Raw genomic sequence first — 22,919 nt, forward strand, 5'->3', positions numbered from 1 at the left:
TTACATACAATGCATTTGAAAAGTCTTCAGACTCCTTCAGTTTTTCACATTTTATTATGTTGCAGCCTTTGCCCATCAGTCAGCACTCAACCCCCATAATGTGGAGAGTAAAAACAGAGGGGGTCATTAATCAATCTAAATTAGGCACATTTCAGGCTCAGATTATGGCGGCAGGCCTGTCTCATTTTCTATGCCTGTTTAGGCATAAAAAAAGGTCTAAATGTAGGACAGCTAGGAAGCTGTCTGACATTTAGAACTGACGGAGGATCCACCGAAGTTGTGAAGAGGCTGATGCCTCTTCATAACTTTGGTGCAACCACCGCCAGCTTAGGGCTTTATTAAGGCCGACGTCTAAAACGCCGGTCTTAATAAATGTACCCCAGAATTTTTAAAATTTTTGCGAATGTATAAAAAAAAAAAAAAAATTGGCATAGACATAAGTATTCAAACGCTTTGCTATGACACTTGAAATTTACTTCTGTGGGCTTCCAATTTCTCTTGATCATCTTTGAGAGGTTTCTTGCAATGCTTGTAGATAGGGACAGACATGGACAGTGAGCTTTAACCTGGAACCAAACCCATTTTCTCTACCTACATGCAGTTCAAACCCTAGGTAGCAAGATGACAACTAGTCGATGGTCCATATGCTACTAAGGTGCAGAGACAAACATCAATGGAAAAAAGCAAAACAAAGGAATAATCTACATGAATGGGTCAGAACCAGGTGGACAACGCAGTACAGAAACCAGAGACAGTAGTGAAAAGACAAGCCAATATCAAATACCAGATGGATGCACAGTACAAATCAATTGAGACAGAGAGTGATGAGAAGACAAGCCGAGGTAAAAACAAACAAATCCAAACGAATTCAAGAACCAGGAACCTAGATAGTGACCCCAAACAAGATTGTCATTGGTGCTGGTATATGGCCAGGAAGGGGTTTACATAGAGTCCCAGGATCAGAACCTGATAGGTCATGACTCGACTCTCCATTAGTCAGAACACTAGCACACAGGAATAAAGCAGCTGAGCAATCAACCCAGTGCTAGTCGCCTCCAGCACAAACCCGCTGTGGGGAGAAATGTAGCATTGCATCCTGTTGCTAAGGATGCTGTCACATCACCTGGGGGCATGGCTTAGCAGCACCTCTCTTCCGGTGTCGCACCGAAGCTGGAGATCTCACAAGGTGGGGGCCAGACAGGTAAGTTTGTGACATTACCCCCCTTTTAAGAGGGGCCACGGACTCTCAACATGGGGAGCAGGCTTTGATGGAAACTTCAGATGAAACTCTCTTATTAAATGAGGAACATGAACATCCCGAGCTGGCACCCATGTTCTCTCCTCAGCACCATATCCCTTCCAATGTATTTGGTACTGCAGAGATCCCTGAACTCTATGAGAGTCAAGGATTTTCTGCACCTCATACACAACCTCACCTTACCACTGTATAAGGAGGTTTATGTGGAGGAATCACAGGAGGAATGTACTTTTTAACCCCTTAGGGACATAGCCTTATTTCATCTTAAGGACCAGGCCATTTTTTGCAAATCTGACCAGTGTCACTTTAAGTGCTGATAACTTTAAAACGCTTTGACTTATCCAGGCCATTCTGAGATTGTTTTTTCGTCACATATTGTACTTCATGACACTGGTAAAATGAAGTCCCAAAATTTATTTTTTTTGCATAAAAAAATACCTAATTTACCAAAAATGTAGAAAAATTTGCAAATTTCCAAGTTTCAATTTCTCTACTTCTGTAATACATAGTAATACCCCCCAAAATTTTGATGACTTCCCCATATGTCTACTTCATGTTTGAATTATTTTGGGAATTATATTTTATTGGATGTTACAAGGCTTAGAAGTTTAGAACAAAAACCCAAATTTTTAGGGACCACTACAGGTCTGAAGTCACTTTGCGAGACTTACATAATAGAAACCAACAAAAAATGACCCCATCTAAGAAACTACACCCCTCAAGGTATTCAAAACTGATTTTACATACGTTGTTAACCCTTTAGGTGTTGCACAAGAGTTATTGGAGAATTTCATTTTTTGGTCTAATTTTCCATTTTAACCCATTTTTTCCACTAACAAAGCAAGGGTTAACAGCCAAACAAGACTGTATATTTATTGCCCTGACTCTGCCGATTACAGAAACACCCAATATGTGGCCGTAAACTACTGTACGGCCACACAGCGGGGCGTAGAGTGAAAGGTGCGCCGTTTGGTTTTTAGAAAGCAGATTTTGCAGGACTGGTTTATTTACACCATGTCCCATTTGAAGCCCCCCTGATGCACCCCTAGAGTAGAAACTCCAAAAAAGTGACCCCATCTAAGAAACTACCCCCCTCAAGGTATTCAAAACTGATTTTACATACGTTGTTAACCCTTTAGGTGTTGCACAAGAGTTATTGGCAAATGGGGATGAAATTTGAGAATTTCATTTTTTTTGTCTAATTTTCCATTTTAACCCATTTTTTCCACTAACAAAGCAAGGGTTAACAGCCAAACAAGACTGTATCTTTATTGCCCTGACTCTGCCGTTTACAGAAACACCCAGTATGTGGCCGTAAACTACTGTACGGCCACACAGCAGGGCTTAGAGGGAAAGGTGCGCCGTTTGGTTTTTGGAGAGCTGATTTTTATGGACCGGTTTATTTACACCGTGTCCTGTTTCAACCCCCCTGGTGCACCCCTGGAGTAGAAACTCCCTAAAAGTGACCCCATTTTGCAAATGATGGGATAAGGTGCCATTTTTTGGGGGACTATTTTTAGGGTATATATGATTTTTGGTTGCTCTATATTACATTTTTGTGAGGCAAGGTTAACAAAAATTGAAATTCAGAAATTTCATCTCCATTTGCCATTAACTGTTGAGGAACACCTAAAGGGTTAATAAAGTTTGTATAATCAGTTTTGAATACCTTGATGGGTGTAGTTTCTTAGATGGGGTCACTTTTAGGGAGTTTCTACTCTAAGAGGCATCAGGGGGGCTTCAAAAGGGACATGGTGTCAATAAAAAAGGCCATCAAAATCGGCCTTCCAGAAACCGTGTAGGTCCTTTCCTTTTGCGGCCTGCCTTTTACTGATACAGCAGTTTACGACCACAAATGTGGCATTTCTGTAAACTGCAGTATCAGGGTAATAAATACTAACTTTGGTTTGGTTGTTAACCCTTATTTTGTTACCGGAAAAAACGGATTGAAATGGAAAAGTGCCAAAAATTGCAGTTTTGGCACCATTTTTGGGGGGGACAGTGTTAATCTGGGGGATTCTTACGGACGCGGCGATACCTAATAAGTCAACTTTTTTACATTTATTTAGGTTTTAGACTATATTATCCTTTTTGATACACCCCAAAAATTTTGGTATCTCTAAAGTATGAGTCATTTTTTTTGTTTTTTTTATCCGATTATCTTATGTGGGGGCGGGATGAGAGGACGGTTTTATTGGCGCTATTTTGGGGGCTATATGACTTTTTGATCGCTTGCTATTAAACTTTTTATTATATTTATGATTTATAACATTTATAAATCTTTTTTTGCACCTTTTTTTTTTTTCCTGGACCGTATTAATCTGTGGGGTTAGGTCATGGGGTATTTTTATAGAGGAGAGTATAACCGACGCGGCGATACCTAATATGTCTACTTGTAATAAATTATTTTAGTTTTTTTTGGGTGTCTCAAGTCTGAGAAACCATTTTTTTTTATCTGATGTCAGTGCTAAATTGGGATATAAATTTAGTACTCCATGGAAGTGTGATACTCCCTGAAGCAACCGTCAATGCAGAGGCCCGGATGATCAGGGCACGTGTCGCACTGAGAAGTGGTGTCCTTCCGTGTCCCCCTCCTGAGACACACTCTGCACTTTTTTTGGGTTCGTCCCTTCTTTCCAGTATGGGGGACCACACCTGGAAAGTGTTGGCCAGGAACGATCCGGGCGCCTCCAGTTCCCGAGGTACTCCAGCCTGCTCTTTCCCGGTCCGAAAAGATCAGGGCCTTGAGGACTGCCTCATAGAACTGGAGGAATGTGCCTGTGTTGCCAGCGCTCCGGGACAGCACAAAAGAGTTGTACATGGCAACCTGTACCAAGTAGACCGCAACTTTTTTGTACCATGCCCGGGTTTTGCGCATGGCGTTATATGGCTTGAGGACTTGATCAGAGAGATCAAATCCTCCCATATATCGATTGTAGTCGACGATACAATCGGGCTTGAGGACCGTTGCCGCGGTACCTCGCACAGAGACAGGGGTGATGCCGTTACCATGAATTGTGGACAGTACAAGGACATCCCTCTGGTCCTTATACCTGACCAGCAACAGGTTTCCAGTGGTAAGGGCACGGGTCTCACCCCTGGGGATAGGTACCTGGAGGGGGTGGGCAGGGAGGCCGCGTTGATTTTTCCACACGGTCCCACAAGCGGACGTGGATCTGGCGGCAAGGGACTGGAACAAGGGGATACTGGTATATAAGTTATCCACGTACAGGTGGTAACCCTTATCCAGCAGTGGGTACATAAGGTCCACACAAGTTTCCCGCTAACACCCAGAGTGGGGGGACATTCTGGGGGTTGAATCCAGGAATCTCGCCCCTCGTATACATGAAATTTGTAAGTGTACCCTCCGCTTGGAGGGCACATACTGGCGGAAAATGAGTCTCCCCTTGAACGCAATGAGAGACTCATCAACCGCGACCTCCCTTCCAGGTACATAGGCCTCCATGAATTTGGCCCCAAAGTGATCGATGACCGGCCATATCTTATACAGACGGTCATGGGCAGGATCACCTCGGGGGGGGACATGCTGCATTATCGGAATAATGGCCGTACTGTAAAGTGGGGTCTGGTATAGGATGTTCCCGCTCCAGTACAGCCTGACACTGGGTTTCTTCACCAGGCCCATATGCAGCACAAGGCCCCCAAATGTCCTCATTTCGGCTGCACTGACCGGCGTCCAGCCACCGGGCCTGGCCAAAAAGGAGCCCAGGTGTGTCGGGTATGTTGAGCGACGAACTGTTGGGCGTACATGTTTGTCTGCTCCACCATCAGATTTACCAGTGGGTCACTGAAAAAATGACAAAAAAAGTCATATTCAGTGTAGCCCATTGTGGAAATCTGGATTCCTGATTGGCCTACAAAATCAGGAATCACGGGCTCGTATGGCTCTGGGCTATACCAGACTAATTTACCATCAGGGTGCTCCGGTGGATTTAACTGGTGGGCTGGGAAACCAGTACGAGCCCCTGAGCTGCTCGTACTGGGCCTCAGGGTCCCTAACATGGTGGTCCCCTTGCTCCGCCTGGCGGCGTCTCCGCCGCCTTGGGGGCTCATCATCATCGCTAGATGATGAGGAGGACGCGGATGACAACAGGAATGTGGGGTCTTCCTCATCCTCACTGGGACTCTCGGAGTCAGAGGCAAGCTGGGCGTATGCCTCCTCGACCGAGAATGTCCGGCAGGCCGTAGGGGAGTGTGTGTCTGTGTGTGTATGTGCGTGTGGAAATCTTTATTTGGTGTGTGTGTGTGTGTGTTGGGGCACGGGTGGTCACGAACTCACCCTAAAGCTAACAGGAAAAAAAAAAAAGGGCAAAAAATGAGAAAAAAAATTTCAAAACCGCGGGTGGGGACTAGTGTTAGGCGCTTATTTTAGACAGACGGTAGCACTGTGAAAACTTTACCCAGTAATAGGGTTTAACAAACAGTATGTTTTGAGTGTATGTGTGCATTGTGGCTGTCAGTGAAGAGTGACACACAGTTGATTGAACAGGGATTATTAGCCAGGACCTTGGCCCAGGTTCTAGGACACCCAGATTTAGGGCTATATCCCAAGTGTGTGTTAAACTGTACACCACCAACCTGCACAATCATTTTCTCTTTTCCAAATTGAGAGAAAAAGTATCAATTTCTATATAAACCAATACTATTGTCTGATAGTTTTAAATGTGTGGACATTGGGGCATCTATAACCCCTCTTTTTAATAAGATTAAATAAAGTGTATGTTTTGATTTTCAAAATTAGTAGACCCCTACAGGGATTTCTTTTGGTCCTGGGACCAGTGGTGTATTTGAAATCGCTCGCTTAGACACGTGCAGGGGCCTGAGAAGATAAAGAAGTACCGTAGCAGAAAAAGGAAAGGAAAGCCAAGGTCAAAGCCAGGAGGTCATGCAGGTACACAGGGATCAATACAATAACAAGGTAAAAAAAAAAATCCGGAGTCAGAAGCCAAGAGGTCACGTCAATTCCAGGGAGGTCACAAGGTCGAGGTCAAAAACAGAGCCGAGGTCCAAACACACAGAAATGCGCAATACAAAATGCTGGTGAGGGTAGCAGGACCAATCACAGGCAACCTGTGGCCAGCAAGCTGCCTGTTTAAGTAACCCTACAGGTAAGTCACGTGACATGGCCAGTGTCACGTGACTCTGATTGCTCATAACACAGCTGAGCTCCAATTCAAAAACATCGGCGCTCAGATCCCCTGCTGCTCGTTGTCTAGGGGACGGAGAATGCCGGCCACACTGAGTCCCCATGGAGATGAGGACGCCGACCACATCCTCGCTCTGCTGTATCCACGGGATGCCGGCGGTGCTGCGAATGAAGATCGCGCCGCCGGCTCCCCGTGACAAGCATTTCATGGATTTGGGCTTTATGGCAAAATGGCCAGAAAGAAGAGTTTCCTCAGTAAAATACACATGTAAACCTGCCTGGAGTTTGCAAAACAAAAAGCACCTAAAGGACTCACATTGTGGGAAACAAGATTCTCTGGTCTGGTGAAATAAGGATTGAACTTTCGAACTCGGTTCTAAGCATCATACCTGGAGGAAACCAGGCACTGCTCATCACCTGCCAATATAATTTCAATAGTGAAGTATGGTGGTGTCAGCATCATGTTGGTTTCAGCAGCTGGGAGAGGGAGATTGGTCAGGGTTGAGGGAAAACTGAATGTAGCAAAGTACAGGGATATTCTTAATGAAAACCTGATCCAGAGTGCTTTGGACCTCAGACTGAGCTTAAGGTTCACCTTCCAGATAGACTATGACCCTAAGCACACAGCCAAGACAACACCTGAGTGGCTTAAGGACCTCAGTTAGCCCAGCCAGAGCCCTGACTTCAACCCAGTTGACCATCGGTTGGGAGACCTGAAAATGGCTGTCCACCAACAGTCCCCATCCAACCTGACAGAGGTTGAGAGGATCTGTAGAAAAAAAGGTGTGTAGCCCTTGTGGCATCAAACCAAAGAAGACTGGAGGCTGTAATTGCTGTCAAAAGTGTTTCAGATAAGTACTAAGTAAAGGGTCTGAATACTTATGTCTGTCTAATATTTAAGATTTTACTTTTCAATAAATTAGCAAATATTTCAAACATTTTGTTTTCACTTTCTCATTATGGGATATTTAGTACAGAATGATGGGAAACCCTGATTATTATATATCTATATATATATATATTTTTATTTTTTTATTTTTTTTATTTTAGCACAAGGCTGTAATATAACACAATGTCAAAAAGTGAAAGGGTCTGAAGTATTTTCAAATGCATTGTTCCTTGAGGAGGTGTCTTAAAGATGACCCTGTTCCTAGTTCAGCACAGTATAAGTGTCTTGGATTGATACCAGGACACAGTGCTTGTGTTAGTCTTTATTACTTTTTAAAAAGCTCTAGGGGCTGACTAGAAGCATGCGACCGTTCATTCAGAGGATTCAGTACAGTAGTCCCTTTCCTCCAGCAGCCACATGGTAATTTTGGAATGCAGGGTCAAACAACAAGCTCAGTCATTGGAGTATTCCCTGGTGACTCCCAGATTGTGTGCCAGGCCATCCAGGCTAATCACTTCAAGTGCTTTGTGGAAACACTGCTTTTGCTTAGGTCTGCATGATACTGTTCCACCAGTGGAAAAACATAAGCATGATGAGGGGTGTAGTTGGCAGACAGAAATATCTCAACAGACTACATTCTCCTTTTAGCTTTCCACACTTGAAAGTGTGAGCAGCATTTACTCTTCTGTAAAGCGACAGAAGCACAGACTTCCAGGAGAACTGACTTCACTTGGAGACTCCTTATCCTTGCAATCCTTCAGTTACGGATGACGGCAGTTTAATAGGTATGTGGAGCAGACACTTCTCTTGGATTTGAGCTTTTTGTTGGCTGCTGTCACTTTAAAGGTCTTTTAAAATAGACCAAGCAGATCTTTAACCCTTTCTTTAATCGTGTTACAACTAAGCTGCCTGTAGACTGGTGCAACACTTTCATTCCTTGCTAAATGCTAGTCACTGATTCCTGGTTGCACTTGCTAGAGGGGTGGGTGTACATGCACTGATGTGCCAAATGTTCAACTGCTTGGGTGTAAAATTGTTGTTGCCTTTATCTTTTGTGTTAGGCTCATTGTCTTATTGTATTGTGGCTGCACCTGCTGGAAGATAACATTAGCATAGTCACTGATTGTGATACTGAAGACAAACTAATGCTCACATTCATATAAATTGGAGCTATGAGGGTCTGCGTCTTCTCAAAATGTTGTATGACAGTAAATATGCTTCATACCTTGGAAATGTCTACCAGTGTGTGAATGTCTGTGTTGTGAAGTGAAAGAAATCACTTCATATTTGGAGTCCTTTGGATTTTATTATGAATGTGTCTCTTTTTTAATTTTTTGTCATCGCTAGTGAATTTTCCAGCCTTAGTTCTTCACTGTAAAATTGCTTGGTATAATTTTCGTCAGTACTTGGTGATGTGGTGACTCAGAATGAATGCTGTTGCTAGGTTAAACCAAAAGAAAACCGTTACTAATGTTTGCCTCACTGACTGGGCACCACATGTGCAAATATCCGGAAGTGGAATTCCTCTTTTTCTTTTAGATGTTACAAATTTGCTTATGGTCAGAATTTATCACATTTTCAAAGTATGTCCTGGTCTCGTTGATTCATACAGCAATTTCAACATCTCTGGCCAAGCTCTGTCATTCCAACTGGTGTAAGGAAAAAGTCAGTCATTCTCCCTTCTGCACGTATTACTTCAGTCAGTCCTTACTTATTAGCTGCAGTTTTGTATTTTGTTCAAATTATTTTATATTATCCACTTCTCTTATATTCAGCTTATTTTAAACTATATAATTAAAGGAATGTTCTCATCTCAAGGCTTATCTTATGTCTGATAGGTACAGGTCACAAAGGGACCAGCATCTATGACCTCCTCCCACCTGGAGGTGGTCAGGGCTACAGAAACAGCAGAGTGGGTTGTGCTGCACTGGTTTCATTGTTCCTATATAAGTGAACAGTGTTGGGAATATCCATTTAAAGTGTAAAAAAGACAGCATTACATATGATTAAGAACCCCATTGAGTCTGTCAAAGCTGGATTAAAAACTGTACGCTCCCATAGGCTTCATGAAAGAGACGAGTGTAGTTAGAGCGTTTCTGCACCTACATGAAAAACCTGATGCTGCTGTGCGGAGATGGAGAATAATACAGGACATCTTCACTTTCGACAAGCTGCTTGTCTCATTTTTTGACAGACTGGTTGCTAGGGAGGCGCTGCCTCATAACCAGTCTTTTCAATATTGTTTTAGGCAATGCATTAGCAGCAACCAGTTCACCAAAGATTCCAAGATCACCAAAAAGAGAGTCCTTGTGTTCTTCACTACCCCCTCAGGCTATACAAAGGTCATTTGCGGGAGAGGCTTCTGACATTGTATGGCTGCCTAGGCAACCATACCCTCTGCTTCTCATGTTCTGATGTCAGTTTTAAACTTCAGGTACAAAACACAGGATCAGTGAAGAATGGAAACTGGAGAACATTGCTGCTGCCATGCTGTCGGTTCCTTCTTAAGAACAATGCTGTTTGCAACTAGATTGGTGGCCCAGCAGGTCACTGGTTACTAGCAGTTAGCATTTTAGCACTTGGATGTCTGCAGTAGATTCTGGATTTGTATGTTCTCCTCATGTCAATATAGGCTTCTTCTAGTTTTCTCCTGCACTGTAAATACATAGCCATCGATCATTTGGTATCCCATGAAATTGTCCATAATAATGTGAGTGACTACAATCTGCATATATTGCTGGAGAATATATTTGAATATATTAAAGGTCACTGGAAATAAGTAATCTGGTTAACATGCATACTACATTTATGATGTACATGACTTTATGTGTCAGATATCAGGCACTATACTGCGAGTAAATCTTCAGGCTGTCCCCAGCGTGACCATTCTGCCTGAGGCTTCTTTTGTCTGAAGGCATAGTGCAGGGGGCTTATAAAAAACATTCAAAAAGCCTAGCCTTCTATGCAATTTTGACATCCATGAACCACCCCTCAGAACAGCCTGCATGTCTGACTTGTTTATATACGTGTCCAGCACATTCTGGAAATTGAGGGTACAGATAGAGGAAGCAAAGTGGAGAGGGCTATAGCGTTGCGTTGGAACAGTAAAAAAACAAGGATGGCATAAGCTTCCGTGTCTCTGTATGTGATATTCTGCTCCTGTTATATTGATGTAATGCTTAATACATAGTGTTAGTGTTACATTATTTGTATGACTTCTCAGAAGGAATAGCCCTTCCTGGACAAAGATGACTGCAGGTAGTTTGCATGATTTACATATCATTAGCACATTACTGGTGTTTATACAATCCTCTAATCCCAAGGTGTGAACCACACCAAATGTACAATGTCTAAGTTGAGCTAAAAATACTTTAAATGTGCTAGGACCGTGAGAGAGGGGATGGTAACTGTGCGTTGAGAGTTTACATCAGTAGCCTTAGATTTTTGCCCTTGTCTGCTAGAGCTTGCAGTAAGTGAATGTGGACTAAACAGAAAAGGTAGAAACTTTAGCATTGTGCATGTGAATCAAAGATTATCAAATACTTAAAGGGGTTGACCAGAATTTTGATATTGATGGCCTGTCCTCAGGATAGATCATTATTATCTGATTGGCGGGGGCCCCATACCCCCATGATAAGCTGTTTAGTTGTAGCTCCGCTGTAGTTATCGGCTCTGTCCACTACACAATGGATGGAGCTACTGCAGGACGGAGTTAAAGCACGCTAATCTAATATTGATGGCCTGCGGACAAGAATAGGCATTTCTATCGTAGGGCTGGACTTGTGTGGTCTGCAAAATGCAGAACGCACATGACCTGTATCCGTGTTTTGCAGAGTGCACCGTAATCTTGTGCATGCGCCAATGTTACACACATCCGGCAGCAGCCTCATCCAGGGGAATCGCACATGCGCCAGCTGTCTGCACACTCTGCTATTCCTTTCAGCCAAAGTGCGCAGACAGCTGGTGCATGCGCGATTCCCCTGGATGAGGGTGCTGCCAGGACAGCGCACGGCCCGGGATATGGGGATCAAGGGCGCATGTGTGAGATTAGGCCGCGCTGGGCTCCAAGATAAGGGGCGCGGCTGGGCCCCAGTGGCCAGAGGGACAGCCCCTTGGGCACCTTATGAAGGTAATTAGCATATAAATAAAAGCAATTTTTTTCAAAAATGAAAGGACAGGTGGGGGTGATACTAGTATATTTTTTATTTAGATAAAGGAGACTGATATGATGATATGAACAGCTCTATATCGAAAATCTGGCCGACAGAATCCCTTTGACATGCTGTCTGTATCTTGCATTGCATTTTGATAATGACAGGTTCCCTTTAAGGGTATTATAAATATTGTAATTCCCTAATACAGCATTATTGGAAACGCCTCTTTTATGACCACAGAGTTTCCATTATACATATACCATAAAGATGTAGGGATCAGCTAAGATAGCCCACAGTCTCAAGTTCATTGTCTATAGTTGATGCCTAGCTAGCAGAGCAAGTGGTTTTAAAGGGACATTTTAATAGTTGTGCAGGTTACATGTGACTTTTGTGCTACTTCATGTTTACCCAGTGTTTTACTTCTTGATAAATTGATCTTGATTTTGTGAAACTTGCACATGTGTAAATGTACAGTATCTCCCAAAAGTGAGCACACCCTCACATTTTAGTAAATATTTTATTTTATCTTTTCATGGGACAACACTAAAGATCTGACACTTTGATGCAATATAAAGTAGTGAGTGTACAGCTTGTACAACAGTGTAAATTTGGTGTGTCCCAATTAACCATTTTCCCTCCCTGGTGTCATGTGACCCATTAGTGTTACAAGATCTCAGGTGTGAATGGGGAGTAGGTGTGTTAGATTCGGTGTTATCGTTCTCACACTCTCTCGTACTGGTCACTGGAAGTTCCACATGGCACCTCATGGCAAAGAACTCTCTGAGGATCTTAAAAAAAAAAAAAGAATTGTTGCTCTACATAAAGATGGCCTAGGCTATAAGAAGATTGCCAACACACTGAATCTGAGCTGCAGCACGATGGCCAAGACCATACAGCGGTTTAACACGACAGGTTCCACTCAGAACAGGCCTCGCCATAGTTGACCATAGAAGTTGAGTGCACATGCTCAGCATCATATCCAGAGGTTGTCTTGTCAAAATAGACATATAAGTGCTACAGGCATTGCTGCAGGGGTTGCAGGGGTGGGGGGTCAGCCTTTCAGTGGTTAGAGCGTACGCCGCACACTGCATCAAATTGGCATGGCTGTCATTCCAGAAGGAAGTTTCTTCTAAAGATGATGCACAAGAAAGTCCACAAACAGTTTGCTGAAGACAAGCAGACTAAGGACATGGATTACTGGAACCATGTCCTGTGATCTGATGAGACCAAGAAAAACTTATTTGGTTCAGATGGTGTCAAGCGTGTGGGGCGACAACCAGGTGAGGAATACAAAGACAGGTGTGTCAAGCATGGTGGTGGGTGTCATGGTTTGGGGCTGAACGAATGCTGCCGGTTGTGGGGAACTAGATCTACTGTGACATACTGAAGCAGAGCATGATCCCCTCCCTTCGGAAACTGTGCAGCAGGGCAATATTCCAACATGATAAGGACCCCAAACACCTCCAAGACGAACACTGCCTTGCTAAAGAAACAATGTAAAGGTGCTGGACTGGCCAAAAATGTCTCCAGACCTAAAGCCTATTGAGCATCTGTGGGGCACCGCTGAGTTGAGGGCGTTTCAGAGCTTTGCAAACAACACTTCCCATGGTGCCATGTGCTGTCTGCTCACCAAACTGTAAATGCCTACTACACCTCTCCTTCAGCAGTGAACCCCACCCACTGCGTCTTCTATTAATAGGAAGTTAGAAGATTTGTCAGTGGATGGAACAATGGTAGAAGGAAGTTTCACCTCGGACATCCCCTTTAAGAGAAACAAAATAAGAGCCTTGCAGGTATGATACCTTTTAATGGCTGACCAATTTACCTGGGACATAGTGATGTAATATTGTCAGCTCAGCTACATCAGAATCTGCCATGGAGCCCATGTCTTACCCTGTTTTCCAGAATATGTTGAAAAGAATGAGCTCAATATCAATTTATGGAAGACTCCATTTATAGTCTGTAGGAATATAGACTATTTTTACGATTAGAGGTGCAACATCAAAAGGAAATTGTTGAATGAAGACTGGAGTAACCTTTTAAAAGTGATGATATTTGCATTTCTGTTGGGATTTCCTGAGTGTGGATTTGATCAGTACAGATTTGAATAATGATTTTACATGTCTAATGCCATCTAATGAATAAAACAGGGGTTCTTACTTCAGCTAGTGACATGTATCATGTAGATAAAGTTAATGCAAGGCAGTTACTAATGTATTGTGATTGTCCATATTGCCTCCTTTTCTGGCTTGATTCATTTTTCCATCGGATTATACACTGCTTGTTTCCATGGTTATGACCACCCTATAATCCAGCAGCAGTGGTAGTTGTACTCGCACACTATAGCAAAAGGCGGTGACCTCTATGGTAGCCTGGACTGCGGGGGAATGCATATAGATCAGCGCTTTTTCCTTTAGTGTGCAAGCACGGCCACCACCGCTGCTGGATTACAGGGTGATCGTAACCCCTGGATACAAGCAGTGTATAATGTGATGGAGAAATAAATCAACCAAGCAAAGGAGGCAATATGGACAATGACAAAACATTAGTAAGTGCCTTGTATTAAAGGGGTTGTCTCATCATGGGGGTATATCTCTAGGTCTATGCCCCCATTGTCTTATAGGTGTGGGTTCCACCACTGGGACCTGCACCTATATCGAGAATGGAGCCCCGAAAGTGAAGGAGGGTGCACTGCACATACGCAGCAGCCTCCATTCATTTTCTGGGGCCGGAGAAAATAGATTAGTGCTGGCTCGGCTATTTCCGTCGGCCTCATAAACAAATGAATGGGGGTGGGGGCCGTGCATGCGCTGTATGCTCCCATTCACTTCTATGGGGAGCCGGCTTGGTGGTGGCCAGACCGGAGTCCTCCAGCCACCACCTTGCCGGGTTCTCGATATAGGGGCAGGTCTGAGTGGTGGAACCTGCACCTATAAGACAATGGGGGCATATCCTAGTGATATGCCCCCATTGTCCATGATGAGACAACCCCTTTAACTTCCTCTACATGATACAAGTGAGACAGCCACTCCAGAAAATGGACTATTGTTTAAAGCATGTTTTTATGTTAATCATGTTATTACAGCATTTTTGGTGATTGTTATTTTTCAATATCTATTAAAAAAATAAAATCCTGCAGTCTAATAATACTTTACTGCAGTTATCTGCTTATCTTTACAGGCAGGATTAGAATAACATATTTTACCTACTGTATATACTTTATATATAACACAGAATTCACCATTCACAATAAATGATTGTCAAACCTTACCTACAACTTCTTGACCTCTGCACAGTCTCAGAGCGTGCCGAGAACACTGTCCCATACTTGCATCAATATTCATGACTGTTGACGTACCAATCTGGGGTTTGAACTGTTATTATGACAAGCTTTGTTAGAATCCTCCTCATAAAGCCTCAAACCCTTTGTAGAATGTATAGAAAATGTTTAGCACAGTGTTGTCCTCATCATTGACTTCTTTGAAAGACAGAACTTTTTGAAGTTGTCCTGTCCTGATTACATTATGATCTACAAATTGTACTAGTCATACCATATGCACAGCTACACAGGGGCCCAGCAGGTAAGAGGGGCTCTCTGCCACTTTAAAAGCAAACAGATATCAGCCCAGTGTTAGGGACTGAGCTAATGAATTTCATAGCTCACAATTCCTGGCGTATTTTTGGAGAGATGTAAGGGAGATGGTGACGAGGATACTCCATACTGTTCTTGCACAGGGATGCTTAGTTATATGTGCATCACTCCTTTAGGCATATAGGTGGAGCCAAATTTACTTCCCTTCATCTTGGTGGTCTGCATTTGTGGGCCATATTACATAGGCTAATGATAGGACTGTGAGAAAAGGACCCTAACTCTGCACTGACCGCAGAGGAGTGAGAAGGTAGTACCATTCGTTACGGCTGCTGGGCCCTCCAGTGAGAAAACATTGGGCGGATTTACTAATCCCATAGATAGCATAAACTTAGGCTACTTTCACATTAGCGGTTTTTGCGGCTCCGTCATGGATCTGCAAAAACGCTTCTGTTACAATAATACAACCGCATGTATCCATCATGAATGGATCTGGTTGTATTATGTCTTCTATAGCCATGACGGATCCGTCTTGAACACCATTAAAATGGTCTATTGTGTCAGAGAAAACGGATCTGTCCCTATTGACTTACATTGTGTGCCAGGACGGATCCGTCTTGCTCCGCACAACATCGCGGATAGAAAAAAACGCTGCTTGCTCTGTCCGCAATGGGGACGCAACGGAACGGAATGCATTTTGGTGCAGTCCGTTTCGTTCAGTTTTGTCCCCATTGACGATAAATGGGGCCAAAACTCAAGTGTTTTTTCCGCAATTGAGATCCTATGATGGAATTCAATAGCGGAATTGAAAACGCTAATGTGAAAGTAGCCTTAGACAGGCTGTCTAGACATAGACCACATTTATCACAGTGGCTCATGCTGAATAATAATTTTGGTGCAGGACTAAACATTTAGATTTAACTTAAAAATACAACCTACAGTATTAGTTGACTTTGCAGCACAATTTTACACCATAATTGTGTTGGAATTTTCCTTAGAATTTTGCCATTTAAGCCACATCCGCTTTCAAGCCAAGATGTGTCCCAATTTTATATGTAGGATTGTTCTTAAATGACATGTGTCAAGTTGCGCCAAATTACACAACATTTTGGTGCACTTTATGCCAATGTCTAGGTGCACTTGCATTAGTAAACATGGGCCAGTATTGTAATGTGTGTGATCACCTAGAATAATATTTAATATTGGAGAATAACACTGTAATCATAGAAATATTAGTGAAATGTTTCAAAATACTTATGCTACCCATAACCCGAATGTCAACCAGTAACATAAGAACACTACCTTATTCATATTATACGTGTAAGGCTACTTTCACATCTGTGTTTTCCTTATGGGCTTTGAGAACCGGCAGAGGATTTCAAAACCACAGGAAAGTGCATCCATTTGAATAATACAACCGGCTGCATCCGTTCAGAATGGATTCGGTTGTATTATATCTAAAATGAACATACCAGATCTGACATCAATGGGCATCGGATCGGCACCATTGACCTATATGGAACTTGGTGTTCAGTTTCCCATGCCGCACACAAAAGCGCTACTTGAAGCGGTTTTGTGTCTGGCATGGGAACGCAAGAGACGGAATTCTGGTGCACTCTATTCCGGTTTGTTCAGTTTTGTCCCCATTTCCTCCAGTATTGAGATCCTCTGCTGGATCTCAAAACCGGAAAGGAAAACACAGATGTTAAAGTAGTCACAATTCACAACAGGGAGAACCAAAATGCGTACTTGAAAACATGTACTTTGGTATAAATAGGTCACTTAAAAAATGTCAGAAACAGAAACATAGAGACAGCGCCTTGTAGGTAATGAATTAATGATCCAGATCTCACTTGGATAACCTATAAAATAAAAAAAATATTGCCATGAGGTACCAAAACTGGTAAATAGTGTCTGGCTATGAAGGGTTTAAAAAGATTATAACCATTAAGTGGAAAAAAATGTTCCGTAATCCACATCAATCTACCTGTGATCATTAAACCTTGGAATAAACATGTCTCAGCCAGACATTTAAAGTCCCACCTTGCATTTCATATGAATGATCCAGAGCTTCTTCAAGGTGTGTTCTTGAGGCAGAAGGTGTGTAATGGAGCAGCACACTTCCACTAAATATATGCTAAAGTGTTATTTCCTTGCCTATTACTTTTGCATTCACCCGTACCAGCTTCCTGCCATTCGCCATCTGGTACGTAGCCACCCAGGTTTTAATAACAACCAGAAGGCAGATGTGAAGCACATTTTAAAGTGATATCTTAAGACTCTATGAGAATGTTCTTTTAAAAAGTGAAGGTTTTTAGATCTACTGTAAAAGATAAATGTATATACATATATATAAACTGTGAAAGAGGTTAAGGCAGGTGTGGAAAATGCTGCTTTCAAAAATAGAAGTGGATCGGTTACCAACATGAGATCAGGATCAGCAGGGGTCAGCTCCCGACACACCAAACGATTAGCCGTGACTCGTGGTATGCACCCTCACAGAATACCAAGTGCAGCGCCATCCATTGGATAGCAGCTGTTCTTAGTTTTTCAGCTAAGCTGCATTAACTTGAATGGGACTAAGCTGCGCCTAAGCCATGTGACTAATGAATGTGACATCACATGGCCTACGAAGAGGCCTAAGCGCTTACGCGCTTTATGTTGTTGATCAGTAGAGATGCCAGGAGTAAGACTGATCTGATATTGATGACTTATCTTGAGGAGAGCCCCTTTAATAGTGTATTTTTATCAAAATGCAAAGTGAATGAACAAAAGAAAAATCTAGATTAAATTAATATTTGGTATGACCATTTTTTGTCTTCAAAACAGCATCAATTCTTCTCGGTATACTTTCACACACAGTTTTTGAAAGAACTTGCCAAGGAGGTTGTTCCAGTTATCTTGGAGAACTAACCACAGATGATCTGTGGATATGTACTTGCTTAAATCCTTCTGTTTCTTCATGTAATCCCAGGCAGAGTTAATAATGTTGAGATCAGGACTCTTTGGAGGCTATATCATCACTTCCAGAACTCCTTGTTCTCCTTTATGCAGAAGATGGTTTTTATTGACAATGGATGTATTTTTGGGATTGTTGTCCTGCTGCAGAATACATTTGCAGACAATCAGGTGCCCCTCTGATGGTATTGCACGATTAATAAGTATTTCCGAGCATTAAGGCCATTTTTAATCCTGACCAATTCCCCAACAACTGAAATGCAGCCCCAAAGCTGCAAGAAGCCTCCACTTCCTGCAGACACTCATTATTGTACCGCTTTTCAGCCCTTTGCGAACAAGCTGCTTTCTCTTACAGCCGAATTGATGCTGTTTTGAAGGCAAAGAGTGGTAACACCATTTCTTTTTTATTTCATTTAGATTTCTTTTTTCTTCACTCACTTTGCATTTTGTCACACAAATGTTGCACTTATGGGTACAGTTCTATTAACATTTAAATTTTTTGAGGCATCCTTACTTTGCATCATTTGAGGATCAGTTGTTAAATAAGGGATATTTAAAAAAACACAACATAATACTGAAAATAAAGTGAAAAGTGATTTTAACATACTACATGTTACAATTGGACAATCCCATTTTGCTAGTAAGCTATATCAAAAGTAAGCTGATCACAGGGTATCGCACCTCTGGGACCATAATAATTAGACGTAATCTTAAACTATTAACTGTCGTATTTTATTTTTTGGGAGTATTGGATTGTGGTGATTAATATCTCCTTGGTGGCCCTATTTCAACTTTTCACTTTGTATTCAATTACCCCTTAATTCCACCTTTGTGTTCCCTGTACTGCCTACTTTTACCAGTGCTTAAAATAGGGTTGCTAGGCATGATCCGTCTATCTGTTGTAGGACGGAGGACGCAGAAGCACGCAGCGTGCAGGGTCAGATTACAGACAGCCAGGGACTGTAAGTAAATGATTAAAGCCAGGTCCTCCCCAGCAGCTGATAACAGTGCCTGGGCTGTGTGCACTTCTCCCTGTCCCTGCACTTGGCAGACACTCCCTCACTCAGCAGAGCTGGAGAATGCAGAGTTGGAGCAGCGCACAACAGGGAAGGGAGATCTGCCGTCTGCTCACTGTATAAATGAAAAGCAACATGTGGTAAGAGGACCCCTTTGTGCTGCAGGAGATTAACTCTTTAGGGGGGAGGGGTCTGGTTACTGACACTTTTGGGGGGCTATTGTTACTGGCTAGTGAGGGCAGGCGGGATTAGCCTCAGGGGAGGGCAGTGGCGGCCATCTTAACTGAATAGTGAAATTGCAGTTTTATGCAGACTGGTTGCTAAGGGCTGAATCTTATTAAATATGGGGTAAGTCAGTCTAATAGTAACTGATTCTGGAATATCATGTTATTAGCAACTACATATATGAAAATTGAAATTAGGGTCTAAGTGTGACAGTTATCCTTTAAGGAGGCACCATAGCAGCTACTGTTCAGTGGCTCTGCATCTTCACAGGAAATGAATTTAACTTCCTAAAAGTCACAATAAAATTGGAAAAAAAACTCCCCAAAATGACACTTTTTTAATTGTGGATTTTTAATAAATGTGTGATGTAAACACAGGGGACACAATTGCATTTTTAACCCCTCAGTGACGTAACAAATTTTAGCCCTAAGGACCAGTAACATTTTCTCCCTCTGTGTTTCAGCAGTCATTACTTTTTCATATTTTCTTCTAAATGGTTTTCTTGATTTTGCGGGGGATGAGATTTTGGGGTATAGTGTATTGAATAACTTTAAGATTTATTTACGGCATTCACTGTTTAGTATAATTAACTTTATTCTTTGGGTCAGTACAGTAATGATAATGCCAAATATATATATATATATATATATATATATATACATATACATACATTTTATCTTTTCTCCTGCAGGCTGTCAGCCCCCCAACTGCTCCCCCTTGTCCTCCAGACTGAAGAGATGCAGCTTTAGCTGCTCATATCTCTGGATTGGTAGCATCTAGAAATATGGGCCTAGTCTTGTTTTAAAGCATAATCTCCACTATATCGGAAGATATAGCTTTTGGAAATAAGGTTGGCAGTGAATGCAGCTAAAGTAACAGCTGGTTTCACGGCTTTCACTCCTGACTCGATTTCTAACAGCAGTATCTCCTGATTTAGTGAATTGTGGAGTGTGCTGTGATTCTGGTTTTGAATGAAATCTTGGAATACCAGCTTTCAAACAAGACCAGGCCGAATCCAGAAGTATAGGCAATTTGAAGTCAACTGTGAACTACTCACAGTTGACTTCTAATTCCCAAATAGGATATTGGAAGCTTTTTTTATTTTTTAACAAAACCGAAATATGGGGATCATCAAGAAGTGTCCCTAGATCAGGACTGCCCAAAACACCTGAAGCAGAAATCACTGCACGGAGCAGCTCTTGTTCATGTGGGCTCAGTTAGCCGTGTGTTCAGGGCGTATCTATAGAGAATATACTGGTAGCAGCCACCCTTTAGCCCTGGTGCCTGATGTGCCAAGCCCAAAAGCTATTCTGCCACATAAGATGAAACCAGTATAACAGATGACCATAGTAAGAGCACTGTTACAGGTTTTTTTTATGTAGCAACTACTGCTTTGGTTTTGCTCAAGCTATTTATTGGTCTATTATACATCTAATGTAAACAGGGTCTCGCCAATCAGCTAGATTTGTCAAGCACATTTCTGCTTTCCGTAGTATTTATGCAGTATACAGAGGCATCCCCAAAACATCTACTGTAAAAAAGGAGATTGACAGCAACTAGTTTACAGTGGTCTTGCCAAATTCTATTATACTTTTTGATCTATCAGCACACTTGTACCCCTGATACGTTGTTTTACTGCCTTGTTATTAATCTGGCTACTTGTGAACTGTTTTTACTAGTACAGGGATATACAGTACATGCCACCCAAACACATTTATTTACACATTTGTGTGCACACTTAATAATTCAGCGTAGATGGATGTCACCTCTAGCTAGCTATTTTTGTCTTAGCCTTAGGTGAGAACATGGAGTTCTACAGAGGTTGTTATCACAACAGTAAATTCGGTTTTCTTAAAATCAATGCACAATAATTTTATAAGTAATATTAATATACATTGCCCTTTTTAATAAGAAAGCTTAATAGTAATTAGTAGCATCTTAAGAAACTGAGATTAATATTCCAAACTAAAAGGAATACAAACCAGGTAATATGAAGTCTAGCATAAGTCTTTTCTGACATAGGATATAACTGTTCAGTTTCAGTCGTAGAGGCTGTTTACCCGCAGGAAAAGTTCTGTTTGTACCTATTTTTGGAAAATGTGTACAGCTGGCTTTTTAAAGTATGCTCACTGCTCAGAGTGGATTAAAACCACACACAGAAACAGGAAAGTTTTTGCCATCACTCAGAATATAACTTCATTTCAGTATTCATGGATTTTAATGGTACAACGTTGCTTTCTTTGAATCCCACAGGGGGGCTCCGTTAGATAAAAACCAATGATGCAGCATTGAGCCCAATGACAACCATTTGTAATGTGCGTTTCTCACCCAAGGGACTCAATGCTTAGTTTGGAAATTCCTATTGTTATGTGTAGAGTTGTGAAGCAGGGGAGTCTGACATATAGTTGCTTATTCCATCATGGTCAGTTTTTAAAGCAAGCCAAATAACCTATTATTGTGTTTTTTGGGGGAATGTGGGAGAGAACTAGAGTACCTGGAAGAAGCAACTATAGAGAACATTCAAACCTGATGCAGATATATTGTTCTTGATCGGATTCAAAACTGAGACCCCAGCACCGCAAGGCATCGGTGCCAACCACTGAGTCAATGTGCTGCCCAAATAGTCATCTCTATAGTTGGTTTTATGGATATGCCATAAAACTCAGTAGCAGGAAAACCCGTTTAATGGGAATCTGTCATGTTGTACATGCAGTCCTATCTAGTTTTGTGGAAAAATATCCAGTATAATTGGTGTTTTTTTCAATAACTGCTCTTTTGATGCTTAGGAGTTCAGTGACGATCCTTCACAGTGATTGACAGCTATCTCACTGAATAGGACCACCTTCTGGATTCCAAAACATTGTAAGAGCAGAGATTTCAATGAATAAAATGCAAGTTTTGATAAATCTTTTCACACAATGTTTTATATAAATCTGCTTAGCTCAAGTGACAGGTTCCTTTTAAGCTTCTGTGGAAAGTTAGGTTTGATGCTATATTGACTTACATAAGGGGGCCTTCATGCAATATTTTTATATAACTTGGAGATAACTAAGGGATTTACTAAGATATTTGAGTAAAATGACAAATAGGCACACTTTTAATCTATCAAATGTTGATGAACTTTGTTCCGGATCCCTCCTTCATAAACTCCAATCAGGAACCACTAGGAATGACTGGGCCTTCATTTAGACTTGACTCTCAGTCTGCAATATGGTGTGCCATAGAGAACCACATTGTGCACCATACCGTTCTATGGGTGCCTTATAGCACATCATATTTCTAGAAGCAGTGAAATCGTCCATGTAGGGGAGGAATATGGTTTATTTTAAAGGATATAACAGAACACGCCGAATAGAACTCGTATTGAAAAACATACCGTACATACACATAAAATAAGGGCTCGTTCACACGAACGCCTGTTGCCGCATTGCGGACCGCATTTGTGGATCCGCATCACACGGGCACCACTCCGTGTGCATTCCGCATCACGGATGTGGACCCATTCACTTCAATGGGTCCGCAAATCCGGAGATGCGGAACGGAAGCACTTTCTGAGGTACCGTTCCTTGCCTCCGTACCGCAAAAAGATAGAACACGCTTTATCTTTTTGCGGAACGGAGGGAACACGTGAATGGGTCCATGATCCCCATGCGGCTGGTCCAC

General features: G+C 42.1%; 1 protein-coding gene across 4 annotated transcripts in view; it reads left to right on the forward strand.

The window, feature by feature from the left end:
- The window catches only part of TIAM2 (TIAM Rac1 associated GEF 2), a 441,154-nt gene that overhangs the window by 173,586 nt on the left and 244,649 nt on the right, over nt 1-22,919 (forward strand). Inside the window, exon 1 of one of the 4 annotated variants that reach the window (XM_044289377.1) lies at nt 7,839-8,099. The exons of the other annotated variants lie outside the window; for them this stretch is intronic. The gene's annotated coding sequence lies outside the window, so the exon portion shown is untranslated. Of the gene's footprint in view, nt 1-7,838; nt 8,100-22,919 lie in introns of those variants that run through there. 4 annotated transcript variants of the gene reach the window in all.

Source organism: Bufo gargarizans, chromosome 4 (assembly GCF_014858855.1).
Source record: "Bufo gargarizans isolate SCDJY-AF-19 chromosome 4, ASM1485885v1, whole genome shotgun sequence".
NCBI classification, from domain to species: domain Eukaryota; kingdom Metazoa; phylum Chordata; class Amphibia; order Anura; family Bufonidae; genus Bufo; species Bufo gargarizans.